General features: G+C 43.3%; 1 long non-coding RNA gene across 1 annotated transcript; it reads right to left on the bottom strand.

Moving 5' to 3' along the window:
- Positions 1-1,920: 1,920 nt before the first annotated feature.
- Positions 1,921-17,877, bottom strand: LOC116976044. The gene is made up of 4 exons (XR_004412865.1): positions 17,867-17,877; positions 15,832-15,836; positions 11,739-11,746; positions 1,921-1,947 (listed from the first exon to the last, which is right to left on the bottom strand). It is a non-coding gene; the product is annotated as an uncharacterized LOC116976044 (long non-coding RNA).
- Positions 17,878-18,318: the final 441 nt, after the last annotated feature.

The following is an 18,318-nucleotide window of genomic DNA, read 5'->3' as shown; positions in this document are numbered from 1 at the left end:
GTGATGCCTTCATGGTGAAGTTTTAATAATAAATCTTTATAAAATAGAAACATTGAAGCTAATGTGAACAATTGAAAATTAGGGTGATGCAACATTTATATTGCCAGTGGCCATAGTGGAAACCAGAATAAGAAGACAAAAGTGTGATTAAATGGTGAATGCATTAATGTAAGCATCCACAGGGCAACGGGTTGCACATTAATGGGCACAGATGCAAATCTAAGTAATGTCAGCTAATGTAAAATGGAATGGATTTGAAAACATATCAGGAAATAAATAAAAATATTTAGGCCAGGTAAAATATTGATCGTGTCACTATGGTCCATGCATAGAATAATTAATAGTTACACCTGACTGTACAGTTGACCAATGTTGATGGACAAAGATTAGCTCAGAAACATGAAGCTATACCCAGAAATATACATTCAATATAAGTCCTTCTAAATCACACTAACATGACTAATGGCATAGTTTACAGAAATGTTCAATATCCACATGGGTGATGCAGGTTACATTGTCCAGGGCTGTATTAAGCAAAATGCATGGCCATTGTGCAGTAAACATTACACATTGAAGCACTAGATGCAGCAAGAGTTACTTTATTAAAGCAAAGTTCTATTAAAGTCAAACAAGCGTGACGGGGAAGACCAACTGTGAAGGTGGGTTTTTGATTATGTGATGATTACAAAGAGGTATTGAACTAAGCACCAGCACTCAGTCCATCAATGCTTGCTGGATCTCCTGGTTGTTAAACATTTTAACACCCCTTCTCTCTTTAAGCTCCCCCCCCCCCCCCCAATCAGTTTGAAGAAGGGCCACCAACCCAAAATGTTACTTATCCATGTTCTACAGACACCTTGCCTGGCCTGTTGAGTTACTCCAGCATATTGTGTCTTTTTTTTTAGCAGTATGCATTGTCTATTTCATAGGAATTACATATAAAAGTAGTCAAGGATTTTACCAAGATAGGTCCATCATATTCTCAACATGATGTACACTAGGAAAGTCAGCAGTATTTGATAAACAATACATATACTTCATTTATATACTAAATTACTTTACGTGCTGAAATCACAACCAAAGATCTTTCAAGCAACCATGCATGAGACACTGCATGATATGGATCATTGTTTATATAATCGAGATGATCTTGTAATAATCATAAGTACCAAAGAAGAACATTTTCAAATATTAGAGGACATGAACAGACAGTTACGCAAACACAACGTAATATTTAATTGAGGCAAGTGCATATCTGTACAAAAAAATGATAGTAGATTACCTTGGGCTTAAAGTAGTAATAGATGGCAAGTTATCAAGACAAGAAAACATTAAAATATTTTAAAATATAAAAGACTTTGGTTGCTCTCAGGCATGGGATATTTCTGTGGTAGATTTTTGCCAGATCGTGCCATGGTACTCATGTTGTTAGCATTCCAATTATCCAAGGAGGAAGAATAATTTCATCCCACTCCTGAGTTATGGCTTGTATGTCATGAAAAGTTACTGTGGTTTATCTAGTTTCTGAACTGCTCTTGTGTCCACAGTATTTCTGTGCCTAGTATGGTTGGATGGGTCAATGGCAGGAGACTCAGTGATGATAATGCCATTAAATGTCAAGGGCAGGGAATTAGACTCTCATTTATTGTAAATGGTCATTGACTACCACTTGGCGACCCATGCCTGAATATTTCCTAAAGTATTGCTGAATGCAGACATGGATTACTTAATAAGTTGCATAGCCCTTCCATTCCTTACCTCATACACCATCAATACATCCTTCAAAGAATCAAAGAGAAAAATAGACACGATGTGCTGGAGTAACTCAGTGGACCAGGCACCATCCCTGGAGAATACGGATAGGTGATGTTTCAAGTTGGTCTGAAGAAGAATCCCAACCCTATCTATGTTCTCCAGAGATGCCTGACTCGCTGCGTTAGTCCAGCGCTTTGTGTAATTTTATGTAAACCAGCATCTGTAGTTTCTTTTTTCTCCATAAACAGAAATAAACTGTCCATCATATTTTCAAGGGCAATTAGCAAAGGGCAGAATTAAATGCTGGTTTAGCCCTCAAAGACTACATGCCTTAAATGAATTTTAATAAAAAGGTTGAAACCCTTTCATCCCACAGCCCTTGGCCCATTTGGATGTCCGTAACTGAGCTCTATACTTAAGCTTGAGTGCTTACCATGGCAAAATAGATATGACAAGCCAAAACTCTATTCTGTGGTGACAAATTTTAAGAAGCTGGAAAATGTTTCTCCTGATCCACCAAGAACTTTCCTTCTTCCTTTTGATGATTCGTAAACAGTGAACAAGCATAACAGAAATTCGACAAAATAAAATTGTAGAGCTCTTATTTATTGAATCACATAGTCAGAACAGTACAGCACAGAAACAGGTCGTTCAGCCCACCTTGTTCATGCTGACCAAGTTGACATAATGGGCCAGTCTCGTGTGCCTGCATTTTGCTGATATCCCTTTAAATCTGTCCTATCCATATAGGTCTGTCCAAATGACTGATGGTATCCATTACTATAACTTCCTCTGATAGTTCATTCCGTATACAAACTACCCTCTGAGTTAAAGATTGCCTTGAGGTCCCTCTTAAATTTCTCTCCTTTCACCTTAATCATATGCCGTCTAGTTGTAAAATCATCAACTCTGGGAAAAATACATTGAATATTCACTTTATCCATGCCCCTCATGCACACTTCAGAGGGTTACCCCCTCAGCCACGTATGCTCTAAAACAATTGGATAGAAGATAAAATAAGTGCGAACTGTGATGCTAGAGGAAGGGATGAAGGCAGAAGGGGAGGAAAGGGTGTGGAGTCCAGGTGAGGCACAAGGAAAATGGGGGTGAAAAAAGGTGGGGGAAAGAGGGTGGGGTGGGGTTTAGATAAGATTAGGTAAGATATCCAGCGCACTGTTCTTCCAGTTACGGTTTCCCCTGCAACCACAGGAGATTAAACAGTCATTCCTATACCTCCTCCCTCACATCCATCCAGGGACCACAGCATTCCTTCCAGGTAAGGCAGAGGTTCATGAGTACATCCTCTAACCTCATCTACTGCACCCGGTGTTCTCGATGCGGCCTCCTTTACCGGTCAGACCAAGCAGAGGCCTATTGTTTTGCCAAGTCCTACTGGATCTCCCCTTTGCTAAGTATTTTAAATTGTATTCCCATTTCCATACCAATTTCTCTGTCCTGGACATCTTCCATTGCCAGAGTGATGCTACTTGTAAACTGGAAGAATTGTACCACATATTAAGCTTGGGTAGCTAACAGCTCAATGAATTTTCCAATTTTGGGTAGTTTACCTAACCTCCCCCCCTTCCCTTTCTTCCCCTCTACCTCTCTTCCCTTTGTCCCACATGGACACACACCCATTTATCCCCTTCCCCTCCTTTATCTCACACCTTTAGCCTTTTCATCTATGACCTTTTGTCCATCCATCTGCCTATCCACCCCCCAAATCTGTATCCATCTATCATTTGCCAGGCTTGGTCCTACTCTCCTCTCTTCCAGTTATCAACACCACCCTCACCACCACAATCAGTCTGAAGGTGAGTCCTGACTTGAAACGTCACAAATCCATGTCCTCCAGAAATGCTGCCTGACCGGCTGAGTTACACCATGATATTGTGTCTTTGATTTGTAAACCAACACCTGCAGTTTGTTCTTCTACAAGACCAAACCTTATCATACTGCTGCCCTCTCTTCAGCCTTGTCACCACAGCCTCTTGAATCAAAGCCTCAACACCTACCTTCAAAAGCAGCACTTGCATCTCATCACATGGGGCTGCACTGCTGTACCTCTGCTTCCTCTTCTTGGCTGCTGTGCCTCTCAACAAGTCAACAAACAATACTTTTTGAAACTTTTCCACCGCAATGCTCTATTCTGCTCTGCCTCCTTGCAGGAAACTCATTTGCTGGTTAAATAACTTCTGATGACGTTTACCTTCTTAAAATGCAACTTTAAGGTGTACTAGACTAAGTGGGACCCATTGGGTTCCTGTTACATGGGAGGCCTGGTCCCCCAACCCAACTCTTTCCCCAATACAATACACCACCACTCACCCGTTCCCCCAACACAACCCATTCCTCCAACGCAATATTCCACCCCTCACCCATAGCCTCCAGCTGAGTAGGCGCGACTCATTTCCCCTCATGCCCTAGCACTGCCTCCCCCTCCTCTTCACCTTCCCTCTTCTTTCCCCCCTCCTCCCCCAATCCCTCCCTCATCTCTCCCTCCTTCTCCTTTCCCCATACTCTCAGTCATTCCCTCCCTCTGTCCCTCCCTCCCTCCCTCCCTCCATAACTCCTCTCCCCTCTCTACCGCCCTCCTATCCCTCTATCCCCCACCCCCACGCCTCACCTCCCCCTACCCCCCACACTATCCCGCCTCATCTCCCCCACTGCCCTCCACTCCCTCTATTCCCCCTCCTCCCCCACTCTCCCTCCTCACCTCCCCCACTACCCCCCTCTCTCCCTACCCCCTACTCTCCCTCAATCCCCCATACTCCCTTCCCACCTCCCCAGGATCTCGAGGGTGCCGCTCCTTTCCCTCCTTGCGATCCCCTCCCTCAACCTCTCCTTTCCCCTACCCTTAGCCCCTCCCTCCCTCCATCTCCTCTCCCCTCCCTACTCCAATCCAATCTCCCACCTCCCCCACTCCTCATCTCCCTATCCTCTCCACTATCCCTCCTCAACTCTCACACTGCCCTCCTCTCCCTCTATTCCCCACTCCCAACCACCCCCACTCCTCTCCGTTTATTCCCCCTCCTCCCCCTCTCTCCCTCCGCACCTCACCTACTTTCCACCCTCTCCCTACCCCCTCCTCTCCCTCAATCCCCCACCCTCCCTCCTCACCTCCCTAGGATCTTGAGGTTGCAGCCATCGGCCTCAAAGCCAGGCTCAGTGCACAGGCCTCGGATCCTCGGCGCGGCCTCAGCCTGCCTAGATCAGCAACAACAGCCATCGCTTGACAGCCAGCCTCAGCGCCCAGGCTCCGGATCAACGGCACCCTCAGATGCTGCCCCAGCCTCAGCGCCAAGGCCCCGGATCATCGGCGCGGCCTCTCTTTTCCCCGTTGCCTTAATAACTTTTAAAATACACCATCGATCTGAACAAAACTTATTTCACTTACAGCACAGCACAATGGTGAGTAAGATGGGGCAAGAATTGTAGCGCTATCATGTACCGTTTTGCGCAAATAGTAAAACAACGCATACCTGCAGATAACAAGATGAGCGTTTTAGTTATATATCTATATTACTAAAAGTCTGATCTTGACTGCTTTTGGCCCACTGTGCTGCGATTTCCGAGAGAACGCCGCCATCTATGACCGTCATTTTGGACCACCTCGCTCAGAGTCCCCCCCCCCCCCCCCCCCCCATTGGCAAGCAATATTGGAGTTGGTGGAGAGGTGGAATATTGCGTTGGTGACCAGCCCTCCCGTGTGATGCTGGGACCCAACGGGTCCCACTTAGTCTAGTAGATAGATAGATTTGTAACAGTGAAACTCAAGGCTAATACCAATAACATTGCCATTCATGAGTACAGTATACAGATCAATATAATTACCAGAAGGACTCATTTTGATAGTAGTATTAAACAAACTATGGTGATAGAGTTAGTCTACTGTTTTTATCCTTCGTCCACTGTGATGTGTCAGTCCATGAACCTTGGTAGCAGAGTAAGGGAGGCTTGAATCTCAGATGACAATTGTCTTCTGCATCATATGTGCAGCCACTCCACTGGTGCCAAACATAATAATTATCAGGTACATGATTCCTAATGTGGTGTAAACTAGTTATGCCATCAGACAAAAAATGGTTATGATTTAATTTGTGCTTAGTTATGCAAATATACGGAGGTGCTTTAGAATTTCTGTGCCGCAGATATCACTTTGTACTTTCACATCAATACACATTACAATTTCTGTCCTATCATAATGAGAAAGCCACAAAACCAATGTTTTTAACCTTTAGATTAATGTTTTTTTTATATACCTGACCTGCTCTGGTGAACCATTTGATACAAAATCACTCTTTGCTAATTCTTCTATTATGTATTGATAACTCGTCACATTGGAATAAATGAAACAACAATATGAAGGTCCTGAACCTTCTGCATCAGTGTATTACATTCTTCCTGTTTTCATCTCTCCTGCAGCAATTTCAGCAGCTGCAAGAGACTGTCCATGAGAAGGAACACACCAGAATAATTATACCTCATACCATTTATAGAACTATGTGTTCAAACCTTTCAAATCTCGGCACCATCAGGTGATTCAAATGAGCAGACTGTGAGGGGCACAGTGGCACAGCGGGAGAGTTGGTGCCTTACAGTGCCAGAGACAAAGGTTTGATCCTGCCTATGGATGCTGTCCGTACAGACTTTATACGTGCGCCCTGTGACCTTGTGGGTTTCCTTCTCCAGCTGGCCCCACTTGCCTAAATTTGGGTCATATCCCTCTAAAAGTACCTATTTATGTGCCTGTCCAAATGTCTTTCAAATGTTGTTATTATACCTCTCAACTACTTCCTGGAAGCTTGTTCCATATACCCAACCATTCTCTTTGAAAATGTTGCTCCTCGGGGTCTTATTAAATCCTTCCCTTCTCGTCTTAAATACATGCCCTTTATTGATATTGATTCCCTTGCCCTAGGAAATTACTTAGTGGATTCATCCTATCTATCACCCTCATCACATATCAAAAGCCTTGCTGAAGTCCACATAGACTACATCCTAGACCCTGATATCATCAACCTTCTTTATTATTTTTTCAGAAAATGCAATCACTTTTGTGGGTTATGAGGCATCTTGGTCTGCATGTGCATGTTGGGCATAAGGGACTGTTCCCGGGCCGTATGACTCTATGGCTCTATGAAACAAAGAAAAACAGATTGAAAAGTAAACAAACAAGTTGAGCCAATGTCACAGATGAATTACTATTACAGACCCAGTTACTTGAAGTTGTAGAATTTATTATCAAATCCAGTTGTGATCCCATCCAGTTGTCTGATGAATATGGACACAAAATGCTGGAGTAACGCAGTAGGACAGGCAGCATCTCTGAATAGAAGGAATGGGTGACATTTCGGGTCAAGATCCTTTTTCAGACAGTCAGGGGAGAGGAGATACAGAGATAAAGAAGTGTAAGGTGTGAAAACAAGACAAAGATCAATGAAAATGTAGAATAGATCATTGCTAGCTAGGAGAAGGTATCAACAAAGCAAACAGAGATAAAATGTAAACAAGGAAAATCAGACTAGTCGGAGAACTGGGAAGGGGGAGGAATAGAGAGAAAGGGAATGCAAGGGTTACTTGAAATTAGAGGTCAAATTTGCTAATGTTACTTTTAATCCCTTCATCTAAATCATTAATGTATATTGTACATAGCTGTGGTCCCTGCACCGAGCCTTGCGGTACCCCACTTGTCACTGCCTGTCATTCTGAGAGGGAAACATTAATCCCTACTCTTTGTTTCCTGTCTGCCAACCAATTTTCTCTCCATGTCAGTACCCTACCCCCAATACCATGTGCTCTAATTTTGCCCACTAATCTCCTATATGGGACCTTATAAAATGCTTTCTGAAAGTCCAGGTACACTACATCCGCTGGCTCTCCCTTGTCCATTTTCCTAGTTACATCCTCAAAAAATTTCCCTTTCGTAAATCCATGCCAGTTTGGACCGATCCTGTTACTGCTATCCAAATGTGCTGCTATTTCATCTTTTATTATTGACTCCAGCACCTTCCGCACCACCGATGTCAGGCTAACTGGTCTATAATTCTTTGTATTCTCTGTCTCGCCTCTATTAAAATGTGGGCAGATGCATGGCAGATGCAGTTTAATGTGGATAAATGTGAGGTTATCCACTTTGGTGGTAAAAACAGGAAGGCAAATTATTATCTGAATGGTGTCAAGTTGGGAAAAGGGGAAGTACAATGAAATCTGGAGGTCCTTGTTCATCAGTCACTGAAAGTAAGCATGCAGGTAGAGCAGACAGTGAAGAAAGCGAATGGCATTTTGACGTTCATAACAGATTTGTTGAGTATAGGAGCAAAGAGGTCCTTCTGCAGTTGTACAGGGGCCTAGTGATACCACACCTCCTGTATTGTTTCTAGTTTTGGACTCCAAATTTGAGGGTGTGCAGCGTAGGTTCACATGGTTAATTCCAGGGATGGCAGGGCTATCATATCTGGAATTTAGAAGGATGAGAGGGTATCTTAATGAAATATATAAGATTATTTAGGGTTTGTACAAGCTAGGTGCAGGAAACATGTTGGGGGAGTCCAGAACCAGGGGCCACAGTTTTAGAATAAGGGGTAAGCCATTTAGAACGGAGATGAGGAAAAACGTTTTCACACAGAGAGTTGTGAATCTGTGGAATTCTCTGTCTCAGAAGGCACTGGAGGCCAATTTTCTGGATGCTTTCAAAAGAGAGTTAATAGAGCTCTTAAAGATAGCGGAGTCAGGGGATATGGAGAGAAGGCAGGAAATTGCGAACGTACTGATTGTGGATGATCACAGTGAATGGCGGTGCTAGCTCGAAGGGCTGAATGGCCTACTCCTGCACCTATTGTCTATTGTCCATTGTCTATTGTCTAATATTCATACCATTGGAGTGTAAGTTGCCCAAGCAAAACATGAGGTGTTGTTACTCAAATTTGTGCTGGGCCTCACTCTGTCAATGGAGAAGGCCCTGGGCAGAAAGGTCAGTGTGGGAATGAGAGGAGGAGTTGAAGTGTTTAGCAACTGGGAGATCAGGTAGGTTTTTGCAGACTGAGCGGAGATGTTCAGCATATGATGAGTTTGGTGTATCTGCAGTCACTCATTGGTGTCTGTTCAGTTCACTCTATCTGTGGGCTGCTCAGTGGTGACAGGTTCAGAGCTCCCTATCTAGGGAGCAGGATGCACATACGCATTAATCAATTCTCATCTGTTGATAGGGCAGCAGCTGGACAAAGTGACAAATCACATTCCCACTTTGCTCCGCTCAGGCCTTCTAAAGAGGGCCAACAGAATTTTAATCCCATTTAATAACTCTGTCTTTTTTTTAATTATTGCACAACTCGCTTTAATTTCAGTGTTGCACAATAATCTTTTTCACATTATTTCTAACAGGGTTACCTGCATTGAGAATTAGAGCATGCAACCTGGTGATTTCTCCTTCTTCTCGTATTATGATGCCCGCAGACTTAAAATTCACTATTTACAATTTACTACCAATCTGGCAGAACTGAGCTAACCAAAGAATAAGCTTTCATGATTATAGAGGTTTGCTGTCTCCAAAAAGTGTATTTAGTCGATGAGTCATTGTGACATTTTATGACAGAACAATTTGGTGAAATATTCCCCTCTGCAGTTGAGTGTTTGGTGCAAAATGACACTTAGTAAATTACTAGTCTTTCATTTGATAGCATTGAGTATTACCAGAAGTAGAATCTTATAAAACATATATGTATCAAGAGCTCAAATAACCCTGGGAATCATTTTGTCCTATACATTTTCTGATGTGGTTTCTGAGCCTTGCTCAGAAGGTTAATACCACTATTAGTAACCAACATCATATTTTCCAATGGGAATGTTTGTGATATTGTACACTTCCCGCTAACAAAAATTGAACGGATGACAACAAATTTATCTCTTCTATTTTGATTTGTTTGGTCATTTTTCAAAGCAATAAAATGTCCATTGGACTCCAAAAATACTAGACTTGCTTGGATTCGTCTCGCAGTTCAGCTGTATTTATTTGAACTTTACCAGAGCAATCTTTTTTTTTTCCATCAAACGTATGGCTTATGGGCCTGTCCCACGGGCGACTTTTTAGGCGAGTGTAGGAGACTCTCCGCGAGCCACATGCTCGCCACATAGTCGCCACATGTTCGCTGAAGGTCTCTGGTGAGTCTCCTTCATGGTCGCGAGGATTTCCTGCATTCTGGGAACTAGTCGCGGCCTCAGTATGGTCGCCGCAAATTTTTCAACATGTTTAAAAATGTAGAAAATCGATAATCCTGTAGTCATAGGTGCAGTTGTAGTGGGGTCGCCATGTAGTTATAGGTAGTCGAGGTAGTCGTAGGTAGTTTTAGTTAATCACCTTTGCTGACCAGGCATTTTCATTGGCTCATTGGGGAAAAAAAACGTAAGCACGAGTTTTCAGAACCAAGGACAACCAACCGGTAATGTTAAATGCCCGCCGAACTTCACAGCTGTGTATCTCTGGCTTATTAAAAGTTGTCTGGCTTCTTAAAAGTGTCTCCACTCCTTCTCCCCCCTTCTCCCCCCTTCTCCCCCCCTCTTTTAAAGGACGTACACTGTGCTAGCCGTCATAACTTCCTGTTCATCGTGGTGTGTGTCTGTATCACCTTGGCTTTGCACCGTGTGAATTTCGGACAGCACTCCTCCCCCCGCTTGCCCTGACCCCCCCCTTTGTGATGTGTTTGTGTGTGTGTGTTCCACTCTGACAGTCGCCATTCTAGTTCCCGGTTTTTCAGGCGACTGCCGGCGAATTGACAGTCCGCTGAAAAATCGCCTAAGTGGGACAGGCCCATAAGGTAGCATCATGGATGTTATTGGACTAGAATTAAGACTATTGATCCAGAGGCACAAGGAGAAATCCTAATGGTAAGTAATTTAAATTCAAATTATAAAATTTAATCTGGAGTTAAAAAAAACCTTTTAGTAATGTTGACATTAAACCACCATAAAAAATATTTGCTTAGGGAATTAATCTCTGTTATGTGGTTTCTGAGGAAGGTATAACTAGTCAAGGTCAGATGGTTACATCTCAACAAACCTTTGTGGGCTAGTTTACTAATGGGTAGATTAAAACCCACATGACAGAAGAATAGGAACTGAGTAAAAGGTCAAAAGTGGAGCTGGAATAGAAGGCAGAACATTTGTGAGAACCTTTTTGTAAGGCCAAGCAAATGAAGAGTGGGGAAACACAGAAAAATTAGACTGGATGTAAATTGTTCATACTTAATTGCAGGATACCATGAATTAGGAAAATTAGCTGAAGACATTTGAGGAAGTATGATAGTTTAGGTAATGGGGAATCATGGCTTAAAACAGACAAGGAAAGCAGATTGTGCAGGAAGGAACTGCAGATGCTGGTTTACATCGAAGATAGACACAACTTGCTGGAGTAACTCAGCTGGTTAGGCAGCATCTCTGGAGAAAAGGAATGACGTTTCGGGTCGAAACACTTTATCAGACTCAGAAGGAAAGCAGATTTCTGTTCTTGAATTCGTAATTCTAATTTTTTTGGAACAATCTGATAATATTATATTCATAATTACCAACACAATTTTTTTTAAAATAAAATTTTATGGCAGCTTAAAATTCTTTAGAAGGTTTTGAAATGAGACCAAGTGATAAAGAAGAAATAGGGTAAATGGTAATAAAGAATCAAGATGATATGTTAGAATGAACATCAAATGAGGTTACAATTATTGAACTAAAGAATAATGAAGGGGCAATGAAACTTCCGGGAGAGTACAATTAATCTTGAAACCTGAAAGATAAAAATAATTTGGTTGCAAGGTTTTTGTCATGCAAAAACAATGGGGCAGCAATAATCTGGGATTAGTTTGGAGATACAGCATACAAACAGGCCCTTTGGCCCACTGAGTCCATGCTGACCAGTGATCCACATACTAGAGCACTATCCTGCACACTAGGGACAATTTAAAATGTTTACCAAAACCAAATAACCTCCAAACCTTTATGTCTTTGTAGACTGGGAGGAAACTGGAAAACCCACACAGTCATGGGGAGAACGTATGAACTCAGTACAGATAGCACCCACAGTCAGGATCGAACCCATGTCTCTGGCACTATAAGACACCCTACCCATACCCTGAGTTCATCTGCCTTACTTGTCAGGCATCTTGTAATTAAATAAATACAATTTATCCAAGCATCTTTCCTTGTTCCTTGATGTGCTCTCGCCTGACATCACAATTGTCTACTGAACCTGCTGTCATTTAGATTTGTACCGCCTTCCAGCCTACCACTACTACATTTGATCCCATCCCCTTGCCAATCTAATTTTAAACCCTTCCAAGTAGTATGTAAACCTGCCTAAATGGATATTGGTTCCCCTTCAATTCAAGTACAACCCATTTCTGTCATGTTAGGCAGCATCTTTGGGATGTAATGTTAAAATTGTACAAGGCATTGGTGAGACCAAATCTGGAGTATGGTGTACAATTTGGTGTACAATGGTGTACAATTTTGGTCGCCCAATTATAGGAAGGATGTCAACAAAATAGAGAGAGTACAGAGGAGATTTACTAGAATGTTGCCTGGGTTTCAACAACTAAGTTACAGAGATAGGTTGAATAAGTTAGGTCTGTATTCTCTGGAGCGCAGAAGGTTAAGGGGGGACTTGATAGAGGTCTTAAAAATGATGAGAGGGATAGACAGAGTTGATGTGATCAAGCTTTTCCCTTTGAGAATAGGGAAGATTCAAACAAGAGGACATGACTTCAGAATTAAGGGACAGAAGTTTAGGGGTAACATGAGGGGGAACTTCTTTACTCAGAGAGTAGTAGCGGTGTGGAATGAGCTTCCAGTGGAAATGGTGGCGGCAGGTTCGTTGGTATCATTTAAAAATAAATTGGATAGGCATATGGATGAGAAGGGAATGGAGGGTTATGGTATGAGTGCAGGCAGGTGGGACTAAGGGAAAAACGTTGTTCGGCACGGACTTGTAGGGCCGAGATGGCCTGTTTCCGTGCTGTAATTGTTATATGGTTATATGGTTATATGTGGTGCCATGAATAATCTGCAGATTATTACCCTGCTTCTTCACCTTTTGCCTAACTCCCTATATTATTTACATGTTTATGTGTGCACACATGTCTGTGTGTGAGACAAAGAGAGAGTGCTCACACCCCATTGAACTGACCTGAATTACAACCCAGATGCATGATGCCATTCCCCTTTGGAATGGTCCTCAAATTCAAGATTGACATCCCCTGTATGAAATACTAGTGCATAATATCTGAATACCAACAGATACTCAAGTGAAGTTATCTCTGGATATTTCACCTGGCAGATTCACCTTACCATTTAAAAATTTAGTGCATTGTGTGGCCACTTTGCAGGAGAAAAAAAAAGTTTGGTATATTTCAACCACATACCACCTAAGGCACTGTGGCGATGAAATGCCAGAAAATTGAAACAGTAAATACTTTTAACAAAGGTTATACCTGGCAGGACTTTAATAGCTTATTTAAAGCCAGCACAAGTTTATTAATAGCAAGACCCGTGGTTTAATATTGGCTGGGAAATGCCTTGAAGCACACATTGGCTGACAGCCTATCAGCAGTCTGTTATTGCCATTGGCTGACCATGATGGATGACTTGGTTATTTTTCACTCTAGATATCGTATGTCTGCATTTCAGCCTAAAAATTCCTTATTGCTCTGAACCCCCATCTTTCTCAGAAAGCTGGTGTATGGAATAGTTTATTGTACAGTTATGGCTTTTATTAACTTGGTAAATCTCCTATCAAATGAAATACTATTGCATTTCTTTGTATTTAATCAGCAATAAATTTGAGGATTAAAATTGCTGCAGTTCATCGATGGTACATTCATTCCTGCTCAGGCCTGATAATGTGTTTCTTAATAAAGTCCAGGGAAAAATATAATATGGCAAAAACTGGTCAGATATTTGACAAATGTTATTCAAACGTGTAATCAATCATTTTGCCTTATATTTTAGAAACTAATCAACTCGGTACGAGATATTAAAGTTTCTTTAATGAAAAGGGGGATTTTTTTTCTCCCCTTTGGAAAAACCTGAAGATAATGTTTAGCCAATTCTAGGAAGCCGGTACATCAAATATAACATTTGGTATTTGAAACACACGAAAAAATGTCTCTCTTTATTTACTTTGTCTTCAAAATATTGCTCTATACTCACTGACTAAAATGTGAAGAGGAGGAACACTCTTATCAAATGCCATATAACCATATAACCATATAACAATTACAGCACGGAAACAGGCCATCTCGACCCTTCTAGTCCGTGCCGAACACGTATTCTCCCCTAGTCCCATATACCTGCGCTCAGACCATAACCCTCCATTCCTTTCCCGTCCATATAACTATCCAATTTATTTTTAAATTATAAAAACGAACCTGCCTCCACCACCTTCACTGGAAGCTCATTCCACACAGCCACCACTCTCTGAGTAAAGAAGTTCCCCCTCATGTTACCCCTAAACTTCTGTCCCTTAATTCTCAAGTCATGTCCCCTTGTTTGAATCTTCCCTACTCTCAGTGGGAAAAGCTTATCCACGTCAACTCTGTCTATCCCTCTCATCATCTTAAGGACCTCTATCAAGTCCCCCCTTAACCTTCTGCGCTCCAAAGAATAAAGCCCCAACTTGTTCAACCTTTCTCTGTAACTTAGTTGCTGAAACCCAGGCAACATTCTAGTAAATCTCCTCTGTACTTTCTCTATTTTGTTGACATCCTTCCTATAATTAGGTGACCAAAATAGTACACCATATTCCAGAATTGGCCTCACCACTACCTTGTACAATTTTAACATTACATCCCAACTTCCATATTTTTTTAAGGCTCATGTGATATGTGCACCTTCAAAAGGAATAAAGGAAATGTTTGCCAGGACTCAAGGGACTGAGCTATAGGATGAGGTTAAGCAGACTAGGACTCTATTCCTTAGAGTGCAGGAAGATGAGGGGTGATCTTATAAAGGTGAACAAAATCATGAAAGGTATCGATTGTGAAAACACACGAAGTCTCTTGCCCAGAGCAGCGGAATCGAGAATCAGAGGACATAGGTTTAAAGTGAGGGGGGAAAGAATTAATAGGAACCTGAGGCATAACTTTTTTACACAAAAGGTGGTGGGTGCTATGTACTGGAATGAGGTAGTTGAGTAGCGCTTATGAAACATTTAGACAGGTACATAGATTGGGTAGTTTTATAGGGCCCAAATGCAGACAGTTGGGACTAGAGCAGATGGGACATATTGGTCGATGCGGTGAAAGGTAACAGTCATATGGACTGAGTTAATTGTGAAGCCCAGGTAGTCCATGATAGTGGATGGCTTCAACTTAGATTTATCTGGATGTAGGACGAACCCCAGAGTTTCGAGGAGTTGTTTTGTAGCTGATACTGCTGCCACAGCAAATTCCATCGTTTTCCCTACTATCAGAATATCATCCAGATATGCCATGACAATATGTTTTTGTTTTCTTAGTATTGTCATGGCTGGTTTCAATATTTTGGTGAATAATCTTGGGGATGAAGTTAGACCATTGGGCAATGCTTTGTACTGCCATTTCTGTCCCATCCAGATAATTTTTAGGTATCTGCGATGATCCTTGTGTATGGGTACTAGATAGTAAGCATCTTTAAGATCAATGCTTGCCATGAAGTATTCTTTGGAAATCAGTTGTTTGGCAGTAACAAATGTCTCCATTTTGAAATGTATATACTTAACAAACTTATTTAGTGATGTTAAGTCAATGATGATGCGACATCCACCATCTTTTTTGGTTTTAGTGAATATATTCGATACAAATTCCAAAGGTTCATGTTTGGTCTTTTCGATGACCCCCTTTGTGATAAGTCTCACCAGTTCAGCTTGTCCCTCACGTTTCTCTTTGACGGAGGGAGAAAATACCCTTTGGGGCCAATGTTGAACAGGCGGCGATTTTCCTGACATGAATTGTATTTTATATCCACTAATGCTGTTGAGTATATACTTGTCACTCGTGACAGTACCCCATGCTTCTTTGAACAAGTGTAATCTCCCCCCTGTTAGTAATGAACCCTTACTCTCTATATGCTGGCAGGAACCAGACCCACCTACCTCCATGGTTATTGGCGTTTCTTCTGTTTTCTCATGTCCTTGAAGGCTTTGTTTGTCTGACATGCTGGAGATGTTGGGGGGTGGCGCATTTTCCATGGGGTCCGCTCTGGGCCCTGATCTAAAAAAGATCTTTGGGGATAAAATGCGGTCCCCGAGCTTTCACCAGTCCCATATTGAGGACGTCGACTGGTTGATGCCGTGGGGTGCTGTCGCTTGGGTATTATAGGTCTTGGTTTGCTCGTCCCGGGGCCTGCTCTCATGAGGCTGAAAGATTTCGATGCCTCTTCCATGTCCCTTACCTTTTTGGTGAGGTCCTTCCCGAATAACAGAGCGTCCGTCTCTGCAGCTGGGGCTTTGCATAACCCAGCAAATTTGGGATTGAGGGCAGGGCTTATGATTTCCTGCCGGAAGTTGTTAATTTCAAACTGAGTGTTGCACATCAATGCCAGTACATCCTGCTGGCAAGTGTCCATGTCCGTGCTGTCCACAGAACGAGCAAAGGCTGTGATGGCCGACGTCAGGAGCCTTAGGATCCGCTGTAGCTTGAGTTCATAGTTACGCATGTGTGACCCCACGTGACCCCAGATTTGGCTGTTCACAGTCAGCACTCTGAGGGCCTCACAGTTCTCTGGTGCTGTGTAAAGATCTAGCACCTACTCCTGCAAGGGCTTATTCGAAAGATGATTTATGCTGGCCGCCAGTTTCGGTTCCAGCGGTCTTCCAGCACGTGGGGTTGCTACATAGCGGTCCACCACACCCAGCAGCTCTTCCTGCTCCTGCACCCCTTGCATAATCCCGATCTCGTCCGCCAGCCCCTGTTCCAGACCAGCCACAGCCCTGGTCACCAATGCTAGCCTCCAGTAATGAGGGAGCAGAGGGCAGTGCACAAGACACTGTGGAGGGGTTGCCTGATCTCCCTCCGCGAGAGCACTCTTTCTGCGCATCCCACTGGAGCTGCTCCAATAGCTGTTGGATGCAGCTCAGGCGGCTGTCTCTCCTTCGTTTAGGTGGAGACATGTCCCCGTCCGACGAATCGGAACTCACCGGCCGGTTGGTTTTCCTGGTGGATTTTTTCCCAGTCCGCTGTTCAGGTGTTAGCGGGACTGGGCTTGGCTCGGTGTCGGGGATGGTGGAGAGCTCTATGAGTGGTCCAGCCGCCTGTTGCTGCCCCCCTGAGATTGAGCGGGGGGCAGTTCTCTTCGAGAGCTTTTTATTGAGTGCACTCAATTCTATAAGCAGAAAACACACACACAACTCTCCTTCTCCGTTAGACTGCTTTCCACACCTCAGTGTACTTACCTAACGGTCCGTTTTTTAAATTGCAGCGGGAGAGCCTAACTCCAGCTGCCGCCGCTTGTTGCACTGCTGGCGTAATGCCGCGCATGCGCACTGAGCGGGTTCTTCACATAGTCACTCACGTGACTCTGAAGTAAAATCTACAATGAGCGTTTGTCAGCACTGGGCCTGTACTCGCTGGAGTTTAGAAGAACGAGAGGAGGGGCAACTCATTGAAACTTCACCGAATAGTGAAAGGCCTGGATAGAGTGGATGTGGAGAGGATGTTTCCACTAGTGGGAGAGTTTAGGACCAGAGGGCACAGCCTCAGAATTAAAGGACGTTCCTTTAGGAAAGAGAAGAGGAGGAATTTCTTTAGGCCAACATGCCATTCGCTTCCTTCACTGCCTGCTGTACCTCCATGCTTACTTTCAGTGACTGATGAACAAGGACATCCAGATCCCGTTGTACTCCCCTTTTCCCAACTTGACATCATTCAGATAATAATCTGCCTTCCTGTTCTTGCCACCAAATTTCCAGAGGGCTTGTATACAAAAACAAGGCCGTAAATGTCGAGCCTCTACAAGGCGCTGGTCAGGCCGTATTTGGAGTCTTGTCCAGCAGTTTTGTGCCCCGTATCTGAGGAAGGATGTGCCGACTCTGGAGAGGGTCCAGAGGAGGTTTACAAGAACGATCCCAGGAATGAGTGGGTATATGCACGATGAGCGTTTGTCGGCACTGGGCCTGTACTCGCTGGAGTTTAGAAGAACAAGGGGTGAATCATTAAAACTTCACAAAATAGTGAAAGGCCTGGATAGAGTGGATGTGGAGAGGATGTTTCCACTAGTGGGACAGTCTAGGATCAGAGGGACCAGCCTCAGAATTAAAGGATGTTCCTTTTGGAAGGAAATTTCTTTAGCGAGAGGGTGGTGAATCTGTGGGATTCATTGCCACAGACAGCGGTGGAGGCCACAAGTCAGTGGATATATGTAGGGCAGAGATACATAGATTGTTGATTAGTGTGGGTGTCAGGGGTTATGGGGAGAAGGCAGGAGAATGGGGTTAGGAGGGAGAGATAGATTAGCTATGGTTGAATGGCCGAATTGCCCCTAGAACATGTGACCAGCGATCAGTCTCTCTCTCTCTCTCTCTCTCTCTCGCTCTCGCTCTCG

This window comes from Amblyraja radiata, chromosome 1 (genome assembly GCF_010909765.2).
Source record: "Amblyraja radiata isolate CabotCenter1 chromosome 1, sAmbRad1.1.pri, whole genome shotgun sequence".
Taxonomy (NCBI): domain Eukaryota; kingdom Metazoa; phylum Chordata; class Chondrichthyes; order Rajiformes; family Rajidae; genus Amblyraja; species Amblyraja radiata.
Note: the sequence above shows the minus strand (reverse complement) of the source record. Positions and strands in the feature narration are given on the sequence as shown.